The sequence below is a fragment of the Haliotis rufescens genome, unplaced genomic scaffold, assembly GCF_023055435.1.
Source record: "Haliotis rufescens isolate VD_foot unplaced genomic scaffold, xgHalRufe1.0.p SCAF_141, whole genome shotgun sequence".
NCBI lineage: Eukaryota > Metazoa > Mollusca > Gastropoda > Lepetellida > Haliotidae > Haliotis > Haliotis rufescens.
This window is the reverse complement of record NW_025963826.1, coordinates 416378-435657: the sequence shown is the minus strand read 5'-3', so window position 1 is coordinate 435657 and position 19280 is coordinate 416378. Positions and strand designations below refer to the sequence as shown.

The 19280-nt window shown below is 41.9% G+C and overlaps 1 protein-coding gene across 3 annotated transcripts in view; it reads left to right on the top strand.

Annotated features, from left to right (window-relative positions):
• Window positions 1-5204: 5204 nt before the first annotated feature.
• The window catches only part of LOC124140790 (galactoside alpha-(1,2)-fucosyltransferase 1-like), a 36036-nt gene continuing 21960 nt past the window's right edge, over window positions 5205-19280 (top strand). The window contains exon 1 of one of the 3 annotated variants that reach the window (XM_048395781.1): window positions 5205-5421. The gene's annotated coding sequence lies outside the window, so the exon portion shown is untranslated. Of the gene's footprint in view, window positions 5422-7720; window positions 7902-16605; window positions 16756-19280 lie in introns of those variants that run through there. The other 2 variants (XM_048395780.1, XM_046508560.2) reach the window with 2 other exon arrangements.

Sequence of the window (19280 nt, the reverse complement as noted above, 5' to 3'; positions counted from 1 at the left end):
CCCAACCACACACCCACTCCTCCAAACCACCAGCCCACTTCATCCAACCATCAACCCTGACCACCCGATCATCCAACCATCAACACGGACCTACCAACCATCCACCCGACCCGTTAAGATCCGGGGTAGAATTAGTCTTCAGCAACCCATGCTTGCCGTAAAAGGCGACAATGCTTGTCGTAAAAGGCGACTAACGGGATCGGGTGGTCAGGCTCGCTGACTTGGATGATGCATGTCATCGATCCCAGTGGCGTGGATCGATGCTCATGATGTGAATCACTGGATTGTCTGGTCCATACTGGATTATTTAGAGACCGCCGTCATAGAGCTGCGGCGTAAAACAACAAACCAACCAACCATCCACCCACTCAACTAAACCACTAGTCCACATTTTATCCAACCATCAACACGGACCTAGCCACCATCCACCTACTCCACTAAACCACCAGTCCACATTTTATCCAACCATCAACACGGACCTACCCACCATCCACCCACTCCACTAAACCACCAGTCCACATTTTATCCAACCATCAACACGGACCTACCAACCATCCACCCACTCCACTAAACCACTAGTCCACTTGATCCAACCATCAACACGGACCTATACCCACCATCCACCCACTCCACTAAACCACTAGTCCACTTGATCCAACCATCAACACGGACCTACCAACCATCCACCCACTCCACTCAACCACCAGCCCACTTGATCCAACCATCAACACGGACCTACCCACCATCCACCCACTCCACTAAACCACTAGTCCACTTGATCCAACCATCAACACGGACCAACCCACCATCCAACCACTCCACTAAACCACTAGTCCACTTGATCCAACCATCAACACGGACCTACCAACCATCCACCCACTCCACTAAACCACCAGCCCACTTGATCCAACCTTCAACATGGACCCACCAACCACCCACTCACTCCACTAAACCACCAGCCCACTTGATCCAACCATCAACATGGACCTACCCACCATCCACTAAACCACCAGCCCACTTGATCCAACCATCAACAAAGACCTACCAACCTTCCACACACTCCACCAGCCCACTTGATCCAACCATCAACACGGACCAATCCACCATCCACTCATACACCATCCACTCACTCCACGTAACGACCCGTGGAGATTCTGGGGTAGAATAGGTCTTCAGCAACCCATGCTTGCCGTAAAAGGTGACTATGCTTGTCGTAAAAGGCGACTAACGGGATCGGGTGGTCAGGCTCGCTGACTTGGTTGATGCATGGCATCCCAATTGCGCGGATCGATGCTCATGATATTAATCACTGGATTGTCTGGTCCAGACTCGATTATTTTAAGACCGCCGTCATATAGCTGGAATATTGCTGAGTGCGGCGGTAAACAACAAACCACCACCACCACCACCACTCCACTAAACCACCAGCCCACTTGATCTAACCATCTACCCCGACCACCCAACCACTCATCCACTCCATCAAACCACAAAAATACGTTAAACGTAAAATTCAGTGATTAGAAGTGGAAGTGGATCAGTTGTGTGCTGTACCATTTTGTTGTTTCAAGCTGTAATTTTGGCAAGCAAACAGACAGATAGTTTTTTTAAGTCTAACCTAACATCTATTATATAAAGACATTGAAACATATACAAAATAGTATGGAACAATACCTTTCTTCACATGAAAGTTACCAATATATGTTTATATATTGACGTATAAAATTTACCAAATGTTTAAGACATTAGATATACATTTCCATCAATAATACACACATAGCAATAATGCATGATGGTGAGACGACATGATAGACAGTTTTAGCAACGTTGACACACATGCTTCATTTGACATTATAAATATATATTTCTGTACGTTAGTTCAACGACATTATTTATAAAACAAGCTGATTGTGCAAGAATACAAAATGGTATGTAGAAACTTCTGCAAACTATAACAATGCGTGAATTACCTCCCTTGTCTGTGATATTCCAACATTGACAATATACGCAATTGTTGCAAGCGACTGGCGCATGCACTCACAGGAAGTTATGATCGCCTAAATATCTCCCGCTTAGCGCGTGCGAATCAAGGGGGGATAAGTATGTTTCTAATAGACCCTATTGATGAAGATATGATTGGTTGGTTGGTTTGTTGTTTAACGCCGCACTCAGCAATATTCCAGCTATATGACGGCGGTCTTAAAATAATCGAGTCTGGACCAGACAATCCAGTGATTGACCCCATGAGCATCGATCCACGCAATTGGGATCGATGACATGTTCAACCAAGTCAGCGAGCCTGACCACCCGATCCCGTTGGTCGCCTCTTACGACAAGCATAGTCGCCTATTACGGCAAGCATGGGTTTCTGAAGACCTATTCTATCCCGGATCTGTTGTAAGTTCACGACAGGTACAGTACATACATACCCTACGTCTTATCATTCTGGTTCTAGCGGAATTGGCACCAGTTAACACCGTCTATCAGAGACATGACTGACACACACGTCTCAGTGGTCCTCGGCTCTGGAATTACACACATAAATTCGGCCTCCAAAGAATTGAATATCAGGTTTGCGAAATAGACAATTCCAGTCTCCATTAGCATAGAAATTAAAATGATAAACGAAAGTAAAACGCTGATGTTTATTACGTTTTATTAGTTTATGACGCTAGTGTTTGTGTGTACTTATATCTTGCACTATGTGATTGGTCTGGCGAAGAAAATCCAACTTTTTGCGAAGACCTGGTGTCATCACTGATTTTAAGTTTTCCATTTCCAAAGTTTTCACTTCTATTTTGACCCTTACGCCAAATGGAATCTGTTTCGGCGGAGAACTGATTGGCTATTTTCTGACGTTCTATATTTACATACGAATACATGTGATGTCAAAGGTGCCATGTTGTCTGCATGACAATCTGCAATGTGTTTCAGGAATCAGTAGATTATATTAGAAGGTCCATTGTGTGGGTGGTAATTTAGTTTGTTATGTCAGTGCCTTTTCAAGATATTACAGCGGGCTAAGAACTACTTTCACAATGTAAAGCATTATTCACAAAATATACCTGTGGATTCGGAAACTGTAACGTGTATTATTGGTCATAATGACAAAGAGGCGAAATTTTCAAAATTACAGCTGTTTATTAAGTATTATATTTTAAAGATGAAGAAAGTGTATTCTCCGTGTTGGCACTGTTAAATTCAAAAGGGCACACACCTGAACATTTTAAAAAAGAAAACAATTCTATCCCTGCAATTGCAAAAACCTGCTTCCAAATATTTGGCGAGTAATGTCTTTGTAATAATATGGACATGTTGATGGTTTAATGGAGCGGGTGGTTGTTTGATGAAGTAAGGTGGTGGTTTGATGGAGTGTGTTGGTGGTTTGATGGAGTGGGTTTGTGGTTTGACGGAATGGATAAATTGGTGGTTTGATGAAGTTGATTAGTGGTTTTATAGAGTGGGCTGGTGGTCTGATGGTGTTGGTTGGTGGTTTGATGAATTGGGTTGGTAGTTGGGTTGAGTGTGTGGTTGTTTGATTAAGCGGGTTAGTGGTTTGATGAAGTTGATTGGTGGTATGATGGTGCGTGTTGGTTGTTTTGATGGAGTGGGTTCGTGGTTTGATGGAGTGGGTTTGTGATTTGATGAAGTTGATCGGTGGTTTAATGGAGTGTGTTGGTTGTTTGATGGAGTGGGTTCGTGGTTTGATAGAGTGGGTTCGTTGTTTGATGGAGTGGGTTTGTGATTTGATTACGTGGGTAATTTGTTTTATAAGTGTGTTGGTGGTTTGATGGAGTTTGTTGGTGGTTTGATGAAGTGGCTTGGTGGTTTGATGGAGTGGGTTGTTTGTTTAATGAGGTGAGTTCATGATTTGATGGAGTTAGTTGGTGGTTTGATGAAGCGTGTTGGTTGTTTGATGGATCGGATGGATAGTTTGATGAAGTTGGTTGGTGGTTTGATGGAATGTGTGTGTAGTTTGATGAAGTGGGTTGGTTGCTTGATGAAGTTTTTTGGTGGTTTGCTGGAGTGTGTGTGTGGCTTGATGGTTTGATGGAGCGGATGGGTGGTTTGATGATGTGGTTTCGTGGTTTGATGAAGTGGGTTTGTGGTTTGATGAAGTGGGTTGGTGCTTTGATGAAGTGAGTTGGTGGTTTGATAGAGTGGGTTGGTGGTTTGATGAAGTTGGTTGGTGGTTTGATGAAGTGGGTTGGTGTTTTGATGAAGTGGGTGGGTGGTTCGATGGGGTCGGTTGGTGGTTTGGTGGAGCGGATGGATTGCTTGATGAAAAGTGTGTTTGTGGTTTGTTGAGTGTGTTTGTATTTTGATGAAGTGGTTTGGTGGTTTGATGGAGTTGGTTGGTTTGATGGAGTGAGATGGTGTTTTGATAGAGTGGGTTTGTGGTTTGACTAAGTGGGTTGGTAGTTTGTTGGAGTGGGTTGGTGGTTTGATGGAGCCGATGGATAGTTTGATGAAGCTGGTTGGTGGTTTGCTGGAGTTGGTTTGTGGTTTGATGGAATGCGTGTGTGGTTTGATGGAATTGGGTTGGTGGTTTGATGAAGTGGGTTGGTGGTTTGATGAAGTGGGTTGGTGGTTTGATGGAGTTGGTTGGTGGTTTGATGGAGTAAGATGGTGTTTTGATAGAGTGGGTTTGCTGTTTGATAGAGTGGGTTGGTGGTTTGATGGAGTGGCTTAGTGGTGCGATTGAGCTGGGTGGCGGTTGTGTGGAGTGTGTTGGTGGTTTGACGAAGTGTGTAGGTGGTTTGACGAAGCTGGTGGGCGGCAGGATGGTGTGGACTAGTACTGGTATTGCAGAATGATGGAAGGTGATTAACTAGACAAAGTACAACCTATCGCAATCATTTTCCGAGAAAAAGATACATTCCTGAACTTTGAAGGTACAAAGAAATCAATACTAAATGTGTGCTGTCGTGTCGTCGTCATTGATAGATTCTACATTTAATTAGAGAGCTTACTTTGAAGTCCTCTGATGTTAGTCAGCGACGATAATGCCAGGAGGTACTGTGAGAGAAGGTGATGTAGCTGTCTGCTGTCATCGAGGTCCGCATGTAACCGTTAGTCACCGCTCGCATCTTTCTTCAGCCTACGGGAAGCATCTTCCACAAGCGTTTTGAGAGAAACGCGATAGACCAATCAGAGTGATGATAGTTATATCGGCCAGACACTCTCTTATACACATGCTCTTGTTGTTTTGTTTCTAAAAGCGTACCAGGTTGACATTCACAGGCTGTGCACAGAACTGTTTCCAAATATTTAATTGTCTGACTGCTAATAACGACTGTGCTATTCCTCTACACTCCGAAGCCATGTTGCAAGTGGTAGCAGCTGTCTAGCTTGTCGCCTTACCCGTTTTTCTCCAGGCGGTACCCGGCCAGTGTCGTAACAAAGAGAATCAAATGTTCAAAGGTGAGTATTTGTTAAATGATATATAATTCTCGATGTCTACATCTACAATGACTGTGGTCGCTGTTATTAATTATTATTAGACCGGTGAAGACCCGGGGTGGAGTGGGTCTTCAGCAACCCATGCTTGTCATAAAAGGCGACTGTGCTTGTCGTAAGAGGCAACTAACGGGATCGGGTGGGCAGGCTCGCTGATTTGGTTGGTGCATGTCATCGTTGACCAATTGCGTGGATCGATGCTCATGATGTCAATGATAGGATTGTCTGGTCCAGACTCGATTAATTTTCAGACCGCCGTCATATAGCTGGAATATCGCTGCGTGCGGCGTTACACAACAAACAAACAAACAAACAAACAAACAAACAAAATTACATTTTATTCTGTGTGATGTATTACTTTGCATATCTTTCGCCTGGTTCATGGGCTGTCGGCTTGGCGAGTGGTTGGTGCGTGTTGCCACAAGTACACGTAGAAGATAGTGAGTGAGTGAGTGAGTATGGTTTTACGCCGCTTTAAGCAATATTCCAGCAATATCACGGCGGGGGACACCAGAAATGGGTTTCACACATTGTACCCATGTCGGGAATCGAACCCGGGTCTTCGGCGTGACGAGCGAACGCTTTAACCACTAGGCTACCCGACCGCCCCCATAGAAGATAGAGTTATATAATTGCGGATTGATACTGTGTACGGCTGAATGAAGTTTTCCCCACATAATCGTTCAACTAGATGTTTTCAATCCTTAATGCAGAACATTTAAATATAAACCTTTTATGCAAGTTATTGAGAGTAATCAAGAAATAAACGTACACGAATTAAAAACAAGATCTTGTTGTCCGCGCATCTTCTTTCCAATGATAATACTTGAGTTTGTGTTCCGTTTCACAAAACGCCACACCGTGTTTGAGAAAATCCTTTGATGGAGGATATAACACTATTGGCCCCATAAAAACCTTTCCAATCTGTTATGGCAAACATGCTGCTAGACAATCTGCCAATTTGAGAGACCCTTGCAAGTATTTGTGTGATATCGGGCGCTGTTGCCTCCTGGGTTGTCTGTACAATGTTTCTGTGTTGACGATAGTTCTGGCATTTTTAATTGTTCAGCTGTTGCACAACGTGAGGCCAGTTAAACATATACACGTTTCTCGTGACTGGTTTCATTACTGAGAGGGAACTTTATTTTTTACTTATCTTTTAAATAAGTAAAAATCCATAAAAGTACACGTGTTTGTAATGGACCATGCGTCCTCATTTAACCACGCCTCGTGCAGCTGGAATTATGAACAGGCGGGTCAGAAGTCATGACTTGTATCCATTGGAATCTGCACCCTACGAATGGCATAGCCTGCGAAATAAGGTAGAACTCAGACACAGCACACTGACTCCTAGCCCACCGGTCCTAGTTGTATCCCCTTTATGCCGAGCGCCAGGCAGGGTAACAACAATTACCATCCTTTAACGCGGCCAGGGGCTCGGACCATCGACTTTCCGCTTTCCTGGCAGAAGCTCTATACACTCAGATTTGTTTGTTTGTTTGTTGTTTAACGCCGCACTCAGCAATATTCCAGCTGTATGACGGCGGTCTGAAAATAATCGAATCTGGGCCAGACAATCAAGTGATTAATATCATGAGCATCGATCCACGCAATTGGGATCGATGACATGCATCAACCAAGTCAGCGAGCCTGACCACCTGATCCCGTTAGTCGCCTTTTACGACAAGCACAGTCACCTTTTACGTCAAGCATGGGTTGCTGAAGACCTATACTACCCCGGAATCTTCACGGGTCCTATACACTCACAGCATATATCGGTATATGGTCTCTAATTCGCCTGACCACGTAGGGTAAAATAGTACAAAGAAAAAACCAAAATCAAACAACGCAAATAAACAACAAACAATAATCCACTCTCTTTAAGTTTCCCTCACAGAAAAGGCTATGTGGTTAATAATTGAATTCCTCATCGGTGAACAATTATAAAATCTGTTTCGTCTGACACGCACATCGGTCCGTACACACCGTACACACAGGAAGCTCATGTAGAACCCTCTTTGAGTCATTGGAGCGTGTAATGCCATGTTCGCCTTGTCTAAAACCGTGTCTACACCGTCCTTATGATTGAATCCGATAAATCGATAACGGCCCTTCGAATCACGACAAGTAACGGCGCGATAAATCACTTTAGAGACACACCTGCCATCACGTCCACAATCACTGTATCCTACAGCCCATCAAATCGAACGAGAAACGAATAATACGGTTTTATTGACCTTATTCGTATGCACCGACTCACTGAAGAGCACACAGCGCGACGCTGCCTCGCTCTCTTACCGAGCTTTCCATGCGTTGCCTAGCAACGATCTCACTTCCAGGGAAGTCGGGATTTGGGAGATTTGTGGTCATTCTTGAAAGGCGTTTGTGGACAGAGGTTGTTCACGGAGACCAGGCCCGATGTAGACTTTGTGACATATGATACGGTAAGTTAACGCTTGTTTCATAATTCATCATCAATCCTTTGGAGCCTGGAGCGGCTGTATCCCGCTGATGAGCGGTATCGATTGGTTGTTGTTATTGTTCCAAAGAGGCACGTTCTGCTAGAACAGGTCTAGCCGATTCCGACGCTGATGCCAGTATGTCATGGCCTGTTACACTTCTCGTGTCGCGTTAATCCACATCGTCGTTACGTGCTTGTCAATTTCAGTCTAATTCTTTGTACACTGTTTGGACTCGTTGTCAATGTCCATCGGAGAAGCAGCCTCCAGTGAAGGAAATCCCGCTCACGTGTCAGATGAGATTGGCACCATTGTCACATTCATTCGAAGCAGTCTGGCTAGCGTGTCTGTAAACCAGTGTAGATTGCAGCATAACTAGCAACGGCTTCGTCGTATCCGTTGGAATTTCGGGGTCGAATAGGTCCTCAACCAGCTTTGTGTGTCATAAAAGGAGACTTAATGATTCAGCGGTCAGACTTGGTTGATTGTATGTCATCGTACCCTGACCAAGTGGATCGTTGCTCATAATATCAATCACTGGATTGTCCTATCCAGACTTAATTATTTACATGCCGTCTCATCCTACCCCGACAAAGTAAATGGTTGCTCATAATATCAGTCTCAGATAATGAATGTCCTTCTGTGCCCCCGTGAAAATCGGGTTTGAAATTTTCTTCAGCAACCCTTCTTGAAGTAAGAGGCGACACGTGAGATCGGTTCTCAGATTGCTGATGCAGGTCATCGTTTGTCAGTGGCATAGAAAGATGCTTATGATGCCAGTCACTGGACTGTCTGGTCTAGACGCGATTATTTACAGTCCTTGTATAGGCGAGATATTGCCGAGTGTGGTGTCATACAACACACTTCATGGTACATATATACCGGATTTTATAGCTACTAATCTTCAAGCAAGTTTTCCTTCAAATCTTTTTGTTCACATCACGTGTAAAAAAATCGTACTAGTATATACTGCCATTTTACAGACAACGATATCTCTTCCATGACTTTTACCTGTGATAAAATTAGTAGATATTACCTTCGCAGCTTCCAGTGTTTAATTATATTAACGGAATCGGACGCTTTAGATAAGTCCTCGAATAGAGACGTCATTTGACTAATCGTCTTGGATACAATTTAAGCGTTATATGTTACAACTTGTAACATTTGTAGGTTTTGGACTGTGGACAATATGGATGGCAGAATGAGTGAAAATGTTCTTTTTCCAATTTTAAGTGAAAAACAAATTATGAACCACTTCTTTGAGAGGCAATTAGAAGTTGGAGTACTAAGTAAGGATAGGTTTTATGGATGAACAACTTCTTTATTACAATTAGGAGCGACGTTTCAGTGTAGGCTCTAACACCCTTATTGGCAGACTGATGAATGTGATGAGAGCGTGTGGTGCATCACTAACTTGCACAGCAACAAAAGTGTAGGTTTCCGTTATCCGGAAACCTTCCAGATACCTTCAGCAACCTTCAAATTTCTTGGTAATTTTCAGATAATTTTTTATGTGTTTCACACTTAAGTGAACAAAATGCAAAATGCAGATAACAGAAACCTACACTTTCTTTGCTGTGTTGATAACGGTGTTAGAACCTACACCGAAACGTCGCTCCTAATTGTAATAAAGAAGTTGTTCATCCATAAATCTTATCCTTACAAATTATGAACCAGTCTGTTTCCCAACATCTTTTTTTGCCATATGATTGTACGGTACAGTGTACATCTCCCATGAACATCAGCTTGTGTCAATAGATTATCATAAAACACATCCCGATAACCTCCTCACCATGCCCGTGAATTAACCTTTACCCTACCAAATCATGGACTTCTGACATAATTAAGTACACTACGGAAGCCTTTTAGGGCCATTTGTTTTTAAAAAAGAAATTTCGCTACTATCTTGAAATTTCAAGATACTAAGTTACTAAGTTAAACTTGCAGGATACTAAGTTGAAATTTCAAGATACTATCTTAAAATTTCAAGATACTAAGTTGAAATTTCAAGATATAGAAGTTGAAATTTCAAGATACTATCAACTTATTATCTTGAAATTTCAAGATAGTATCGAACAAAATTAGAAAACAAATGGCCCTTAAAGGCTTCCATAGGATCTTGAAATTTCAAGATTATTCACTTCAAACATATTTATACATCTTAGGATGTTAACTTATTATCTTGAAATTTCAACTTAGTATCTTGAAATTTCAACTTAATATCTTGAAATTTCAAGATAGTATCTTCAAATTTGAACTTCTGTATCTTTAAATTTCAAGATAGTATCTTGAAATTTCAACTTAGTTTCTTGAAATTTCAACTTAGTATCTTGACATTTCAAGATAGTATCGAAAATAATTAAAAAAACAAATGGCCCTAAAAGGCTTCCGTAGTACACATATAAACATACGGCTAAACTAGTTTTTTATCAGCAATGTAACCCTTTATATCAATGTTATGGTACTAGAAAAAATCAAATCATCCTCTGTAGAAAGAGACTCAATTGTAGTGACCTAGTTGGACACAAGTTTGGCCGTTTTGGTGTTACTGATCCTAAGTATAGTTGTGGTCATTATTACGATTTGTTTGTTTGTTGTTTAACGCCGCACTCAGCAATATTCCAGCTATATGACGGCGGTATGTAAATAATCCAGTCTGGACCAGATAATCCAGTGGTTGATAGCATTAGCATTGATCCACGCAATTGGGATCGATGACATGCATCAACCAAGTCAGCGATCCTGCCCATCCGATCCCGTTAGTCGCCTCCTACGACAAGCTTAGTCACATTTTACTACAAGCATCGGTTGCTGAAGACCTATTCTACCCCGAATCTTCACGGGTCTCATTAGTAATCCTTATTATTCATATCAATGCAAAGATATACGGATATTCGATCAAATTGTTTCTTTTATATAAAAAAGTTATTGAATAAAAACCGTGTTGTTTGGAAATATAACTCTGTCATCTGAAACTAATATTAGACTAATCGAATCCGTTCTTGAATATGTTACCCTAACAAAACACTTTAAAAGCCTTTAAAATATGTTAAACATTTGTTGTACTTTAATATATATTTGATGTCGAACCTTTTATTATCCACTGTGTCTTGTGATATATTATATAAATAGTTTTGTGTCGGAGACGTTGTTAAATAGGCATTGCGTCTGTTGACTAATCCATTTTGCTGAAAATAAAAATATTGTTTAAACCATAATGCTAAAAGAGGCGAGAGGATCTTAAGGAAACTTTTTCGAGCTTCTGCATTCTTACTAAGCACAGTTTACATATATGTTTAAAGCATTTACATATATTTTACAAAGTTATCTGAGTCAAATTTTTTGTCATGTTCAAATATAATAAAACGCCCCCGCCCCCCTTTACCCTTTAAACACCAGCATTTTCTATACATATTAGTCATACCATTATAGAGCATTGCCATGAATCCAAAAAAACATGCATATTTTTAAAGAAATCTTGAATTTGATAACTTTCATCACGGTTTATATAAGGTTTGCATTTTTATTTGTAAATTACGCAGATCATATGAAACCTCGTCCAATAAATGATAATTAAAAAGATCAAATCTGGCGTAGGAAATCCTCCCTCATCCAACAACAAGATGAACACATTCGTATTTGTGCGTCCTTTGTAAATAGTGATTGTTGACCGACGCCATGGGCGCCAAACGGTTTATCATTATGCGATTTGTATACGTTATCTACATTGATTGTCTCGCCAAACACAACTCTATATGCGCCTGGACGTAAAATGCGATGTCAATATGTGTCACAATCGGTCTCTAATATGTCAGTAATATATAACAGTTATTCTTTAATTATTATATTGCAATATGATTCCTGCATACTGATTTATGTCTTTGATTTTGTCACTATTGTGTATTCGTTTCATCTTGAGGAAGTTTGGTCGTGAAAACATTTTTACAGAAACTTATTTCATTCTGCAATTAAACCTGGCATTTTAAAAAGTAATACTCATCTAAAATAGAGGTGAGGTGAAATTGGGTTTAACGTCGCGTCCAAGATTATTGCACTTATATAGCGACGTGCATGTACGTGTATGTGTTTGTGTGGCTGCTTGTACTAGTCCGGACTGATGCCGATTTATAGTGCTAGCTCACTGAGATACCATGCCGCAGTTTAACATGAATACCCCACACAGTATACTGACTCCGAGCCGACCAGTCCTTGTTTTAGCCCCTTAATGCCGAGTGCCAGACAGGGTAACAACAAGTACCATCTTTTAACGTCTTTTGGTGTGACGCGGCCGGGGATCGAACCCCGGACCTTCTGCTCTCCGGGCGGACGCTCTACCACAAAACCACGGAGGCGGTCTTCTAAAATAGAAGAGTTTCCGACATTCTGTCCGGCAATGGTAAATTTGGAAAGTCTTTTGTCAACAGTTAAGTGGATGCTAGTTGGTAACTTCATTAACAAGTAAGATGCTTTTAAGGGTTCGAATAAAATAAACATTGTTGGTGGGTGACGTGTAAGATGTGGGCGACATGTTGCGTCCATGTATAATTAATCCCAACGTTCGACGATAATCCAATAATCCCACTAAAGTGCCCGCGTTATTCCCATGCAGCAGCTGCATCCTTCCCGTGACTTACGACGATGTTTACGACGTGACCTGTGACGTGGATGCATATTGCTATTAGTATTGATATCCGTGTCAGCTTTTGATACCGGCCTCAGACTTTTAAAGTAATTGGTTGCTGCGTTCTACAACGCTGCCTATCAGCTCAAGTCATACATAATACATTGTGAAATGCAAGTCAGATGCAGGGGGCCGCTTGCATCGGCTTGCCGTAGTAAATCTAAAAAATGAGTTTAAAATATTGAATTCTGAGTATTAGGCTGCTTTTGGCAGTATTCTAGCAAGGCGGGGTACACTTGACAAGGGCTCCCGATATTGTATCCGCTTTGGCAATCGAACCCGGGAGTTACGAGCGAACGCTTGAACCACCATGCCACCCCATTAGATTTAAAGTGAGCGAGTTTTAAAATCAGAGTAATAATAAAATAATATAATGAACGTAAATACATTTGCCTTATGTTTTACACACGCAGAGTAAATATTCATTGGAAGCGCTGAAAAACCCCTCAAAATATCTCCCCACACCAAAACTAAAATGAAATAAAAACACTCCCTCCCCCCAACACACACACACACACACACACACACACACACACACACACACACACACACACACTCAAAGAAATGAAAAGAAAAAAACCCACCCGACATTAGGTTAAATCGATGCTCATGATATTAAACACTGGATTGTCTGGTCCAGACTCGGTTATTTACAGATCGCCGTCATATAGCTGGAATATTGCTGAGTGCGGCGTTAAACAACCAACCAACCAACCAACCATTAGGTTAATTAATAGATATACACCAGGTGTGGTGAGTGCTTCACGTCGCACGACTAATTAGCTGCACAGGTGTGCCTACAGGGAATTCCAACCTGCTCTTGCTATACGATCATTAATTTATTAAGAAAGTCCTGACAGTCCGTGTAATCTAATCATTAACAGAGAGAGTATATATAGGCGTCACGGTGCGTAACGGGTGCGCTATCGACTCATTGCACACTGTTGCAACTTGAGGCGCGAATCCCCAGATATAATAGGTTTAAGTTTATGCCCTGGATCTATTTTGATAAAGCAGGCCTAGCCTTCATCTGATAGATGAATCTCGGGGTACGATGTTGATACATTTTAGCATATTTTGGCGAGGTGTGCCTCTGGATACCGCTAGGGTGCGTTCACTGTAACCCAAAAACCAAGTTCCGCTTGTGACCTGTCATGACTGCCGATCACGTCCAGAACATATTCCTACGCACGGAGCTCCAAAGGAGTGTTCGCATTCGTCACCACTCGCCCCTTTCCGTAGCCTGCAAGAAGACTCGTCCCCCTATCGATGAATGTTATGTGCGAAAATACGACAAACCAATCAGAATGCGCGTATGATTTCAAGTTCTTCGTCAGAAATACTTTTTGATTTTACATATGTCTTGCTTCTTACAATATACCAAAGGCACAGTTAAATGTGTTCAATCATACTGTATAATTCCGCATGTCCCGATGTGCTTTTAATTGCATCTGAAATATATATAATATATGGGGAAATATATGTGAACCATTACGCAACGAGTTGACAATTGTTTTAGGTATGCCCGTTTGCGCTAAGACGGAACCCGGTCGCAAAAAAGGCCATGAGAGGGGCCAGAACATATTCCTACGCACGGAGCTCCCAAGGAGTGTTCGGTGCGCAGCCCGCTGAATGTATTAACTTTTATTTTGATCATATAAATAAGATGTTAAAGTTTTATTTACGGCTGGATGAAAAATGGTTACGGAAATAAAAGTTCTATTTTCTTTTTGTTAAATCATAGAACGGGATGATAGCGTCAATGCGAAAATAGTCCGTTCCGGTACAGATTTGCGCATGCGTAGCAAAGGTCATCTGCCGTGAAGTGCGCATTCTGGCTGCAAGTTTGTATTAGCGCTGTTGGAAACCGCACCGTCTTCCTGCTTGCCATGAGACAGCTGAAACTCTAATAGTGCGTGTTAATAAAAAAGGACAACTCGCCTGCCAAATCAATATTGAAACTAATTAGCAGAATGCATCACACATCTTTTATCTGCGCCATGGTATTGTAAGGTTATCGGTAACTATGTTTTGTTAGAAAGGATGTTTTACAATAGAAATGGGCGGTAAATGTTTATTTTGCTGTAGGATGACATAAGAGAGTACTTCAAAAGTTTGTGTCCGATAAAGAAAAGTTTGTGTGTGTGTGTGTGATTGTAAACCCAGACGCAAGTGCTCCTTAATCCCTTCACGATTTTTGTCAGTTCAAGATCATATTTCATTGCCGATGTCAGTGCTTATGATGTCAATCACTGGATTGTCTGGTCCAGATTCGATTATTTACAGACCGCCGTCATATGGCTTGAATATTGCTGAGTGCGGCGTTAACAACAAACAAATAAAACTTAAGGAATAATAACACCTCCCGTTTTAATTCTGGAACCCATTTGTATACAACGTCTCCGCAAAATGGTATTTTATTTTAGAGCGAGTGAGTTAAGATTTACAGTCACGTCGGGAGTATTTCAGCCATATCGTGACTAAATCAAGTTGTACAGAAATAATATATAAATATGGACTATAAAATCTGTTGACAAAGGACATTAAAATCACTAGACTATCACAGATATAGATTTAAAACTAGTATGTTACCATAAAAAAATGACTATTCTCAACAATACATTTTAAAATTGGGCTAGAGATCACCATCAACCAAAGTAAGGCCACCATACCAGGGGCCATGGGGACTTACGGTACATCTGCTTCCTGCATGGTTCCCCAGCAGGATTTACACCATCCCTCTGGCTACTGGCGATTGTTAGACATTTTAAGCCAAAGCATTTTAAAAACAACAAATATTCTATTATTAAAATCCAGGAAAATGAAACATACTTTGAAGGAAGTGGGACTTACGCACCCTATTTTCGAAACTCTGATATGTGGCCCATGGATTCGTCTTGGCATGTGGTGTATCAATACTTCGGAGACATACATATTGATTTTAACTGCTCCTAAACAGGCGGTCACATGACCTGAAGGTGTCACATGATTTTTGGTTTGTTTGTTGTTTAACGCAACTCTTAGCAGTATTTCAGCTATGTGACGGCGGCCTGTAAATCTTGGAATTTGGACCAGACCATCCAGTGATTGATATTCTGAACAATCATCGCTATCATGACTTGCAATCAACCAAGTCACCAAACCTGACAGGCGATCCAATTAAACAACAAACCTGACAGGCGATCCAATTAAACAACAAACCTGACAGGCGATCCAATTAAACAACAAACCTGTCAGGCGATCCAATTAAACAACAAACCTGACAGGCGATCCAATTAGTCGCACAGCACATGTTGCTAGGAACCTATATTCTTACCCAGAATTCCCACGGAACATCGTCACATGAACAAACAAGAACAAACACACGACTTCACGCTCAATGTTTCTAGATCCGGGGTAGAATAGGTCTTTATCAACGCATGCTTGTCGTCAGAAGCGACTAACGGGATCGGGAGGTCATCGTATCCCTATTTCGTGGATCGATGCTCATGATGTCAATCACAGGATTGTCTTGTCCAGACTCGATTATTTTCAGACCGCCGTCACATAGCTGGAATATTACTGAGTGCGGCGTTAAACAACAAACAAACAAACAAAGAAATAAACACAATGTCTCTACGTGTATTTTTTTAAGCGTCTCGCACCGTTTATCTCCATTGTTTGAAATCGATTGACATTGACACGACTCCAAACGTTCATTGCAAATAAAACAGGAGGCTTCAGGAAACTAAATATATTTGCGCAGTTTTTCACGGCTTGACAATGGATAACTATCTTCATCCTCCTGTACCGTTAATACTAAAGGTAATACACAATTAGCTTAATCGTCATGACTGTCGTACATTTTTCATTAGACCATTCCTGACTATGGTTTAAGAGCGTATGCCTGACGAGTGAAACTAATTGTTGTTAGTGGTTTGGGATCGATAGACTATTTATCGTAAATATAGATGTTCTGTTGATATACTTGCCGATACTCATTCTGTTAACATGACTGGAATTATCGTGGATACATGGCACACGTGTTCGGAGTGAAAGTATTGTCACAGTAGCTTTGTGGATGTCGTTGTCATGACAACGGACTTGTATAGTGTTCCAAACTATAGCTAGTGTCTCCATCTCTTGCGAATTGGATTTGGTTCCAGGTTGACTGAGAAGGTAAGTCTTCAAAATGATTTTAGAAATTGACTTGGATTATAAATTATGATAGGTTCAGACTTGCTGATTATTTACAGACCGCTGTCATATAGCTGGACTATTGCTGACCAACCAGTGTAGAACCTTTAAGTAGTACGTCAGGACATATGTATTTTTTTCACCGTCAATTTCAAGGGAAATGTATAATTCCTGAAATACATATTTACGAATTGAATCGGATATTACGCATATATTGCCTTATTTACAAATATTCCCGGAATATGAAGATGAGGACATACCAGCGATAGATTTATGACATAACTTTGGAACAGCAAATTGGTGTGTGGGAGGGGGGGGGGGGGGGGGGGGGGAGAGAGGTGTTTTGAATGTGTTGATGTTCCTGGTTGTTGTGTTAGGGGAACTGGCTATATTTGTCACGACATATTGGGTTTTGTATTTGAAAGGATGGGGCAACCTTGTTTAGCGAGCCATCATCCCATTTGTTTTGCTAAAAAATGATTGACGCCCAGGATTAAAAAACATTTAATCTTCTATTTTGAACCTTTAAATAAGCTTTACTCTGATCATGTTGCATTGCTATGACTGCAGTACTGTCCAAAGCGACTGTACATCCAACTCACTCACTCATTCTGCACTCACTCACTCACGCACGTATTCCGACGCTCACTCACTCACGCACGTATTCCGACGCTCACTCACTCATTCTGCCTCCTTTTAGCTGACAGCTGCGACACAAACACTCATTCTGCCTTCTCCTTATAGCCGACAGCTGCGGAACACACTCACTCATTCTGCCTCCTTATAGCCGACAGCTGCGACACACACTCACTCACTCATTCTGCCTCCTCTTTATAGCCGACAGCTGCGACACACACTCACTCATTCTGCCTCCTTATAGCCGACAGCTGCGACACACACTCACTCACTCATTCTGCCTCCTCTTTATAGCCGACAGCTGCGACACACACTCACTCACTCATTCTGCCTCCTTATAGCCGACAGCTGCGACACACACTCACTCATTCTGCCTCCTTATAGCCGACAGCTGCGACACACACTCACTATTTCTGCCTGCTCCTTATAGCCGACAGCTGCGACACTCCCTCACTCATTCTGCCTCCTCCTTGTAGCCGACAGCTGCGACACTACCTCACTCATTCTGCCTCCTCCTTGTAGCCGACAGCTGCGACTAACTCACTCATTCTGGCTCCTTATAGCTGACAGCTGCGAAACACTCACTCACTTTGCCTCCTTATAGCCGACAGCTGCGACACGAACTCACTCATTCTGCCTCCTTATAGCCGACAGCTGCGACACACACTCACTCATTCTGCCTCCTCCTTATAGCCGACAGCTGCGACACACACTCACTCATTCTGCCTCCTTATAGCCGACAGCTGCGACACTCACTCATTCTGCCTCCTTATAGACAGCTGCGACATACACTCACTCATTCTGCCTCCTTACAGCCGACAGCTGCGACACAGACTCACTCATTCTGCCTCCTTATAGCCGACAGCTGCGACACACACTCACTCATTCTGCCTCCTTATAGCCGACAGCTGCGACACACACTCACTCATTCTGCCTCCTTATAGCCGACAGCTGCGACACTCACTCATTCTGCCTCCTTATAGACAGCTGCGACACACACTCACTCATACTGCCTCCTAATATCTGACTGCTGCGACACACACTCACTCATTCTGCCTCCTTATAGCCGACAGTTGCGACACCCACTCACTCATTCTGCCTCCTTACAGCCGACAGCTGCGACACACACTCACTTATTCTGCCTCCTTATAGCAAAGAACAGTCCTGCCCGAGTAAGGATAGCCATATGAGTCTATTTGTCCATGTCCTAATAATTGTTGTGTGCAAAAAGGGGCATGCATGTGGGGTAGTGACAGGTCATTGCGTCGTTTTGATACTTCAATTTGACGATTGGTTTTGTTTCTGCTTGACGAATTAGATGAATAATGTACATTTTAATATAACAACAAACCTGATAACGATTCCGACTTTATCATGAGCATGTGTTGTGAATCACCATGAAATAAAAACATATTAAATGTTCGCAAAAAAATGAGCATATGCTGCCTTACCGGTGGCAACCGTCACAAACACATGCAAAGGCAAGTCAATGTTCACCTGAAAAAAAACACGGGAACATATGGTACAAGTCAAAATAAAAATCGGACATCATTTTTGCCACTGATGCGTCAAATTTGGAAATGTTCTCCCCATGTCTACCATAACACTTTTTGAAAGCTTTACTGAGGCTTTGAATATTGTAGCCTTTTTTACACATGATTATTCATGTCATTATCGAGCATGTTGGGCAGATCTCCAAACATTCCTCCGCAGCACGGCAATTATAATTCAGATGAAGTAAAAGATGCACGTGTAAGGCTTACCGATGACACGACGGGAAAACGCTGACTGTACATTTGTGATACTGGGGAATCGTTAGTGGAAAATGTATTGGCGGCCCGACACAGCATAAAGTAAGTTACATTCATCAA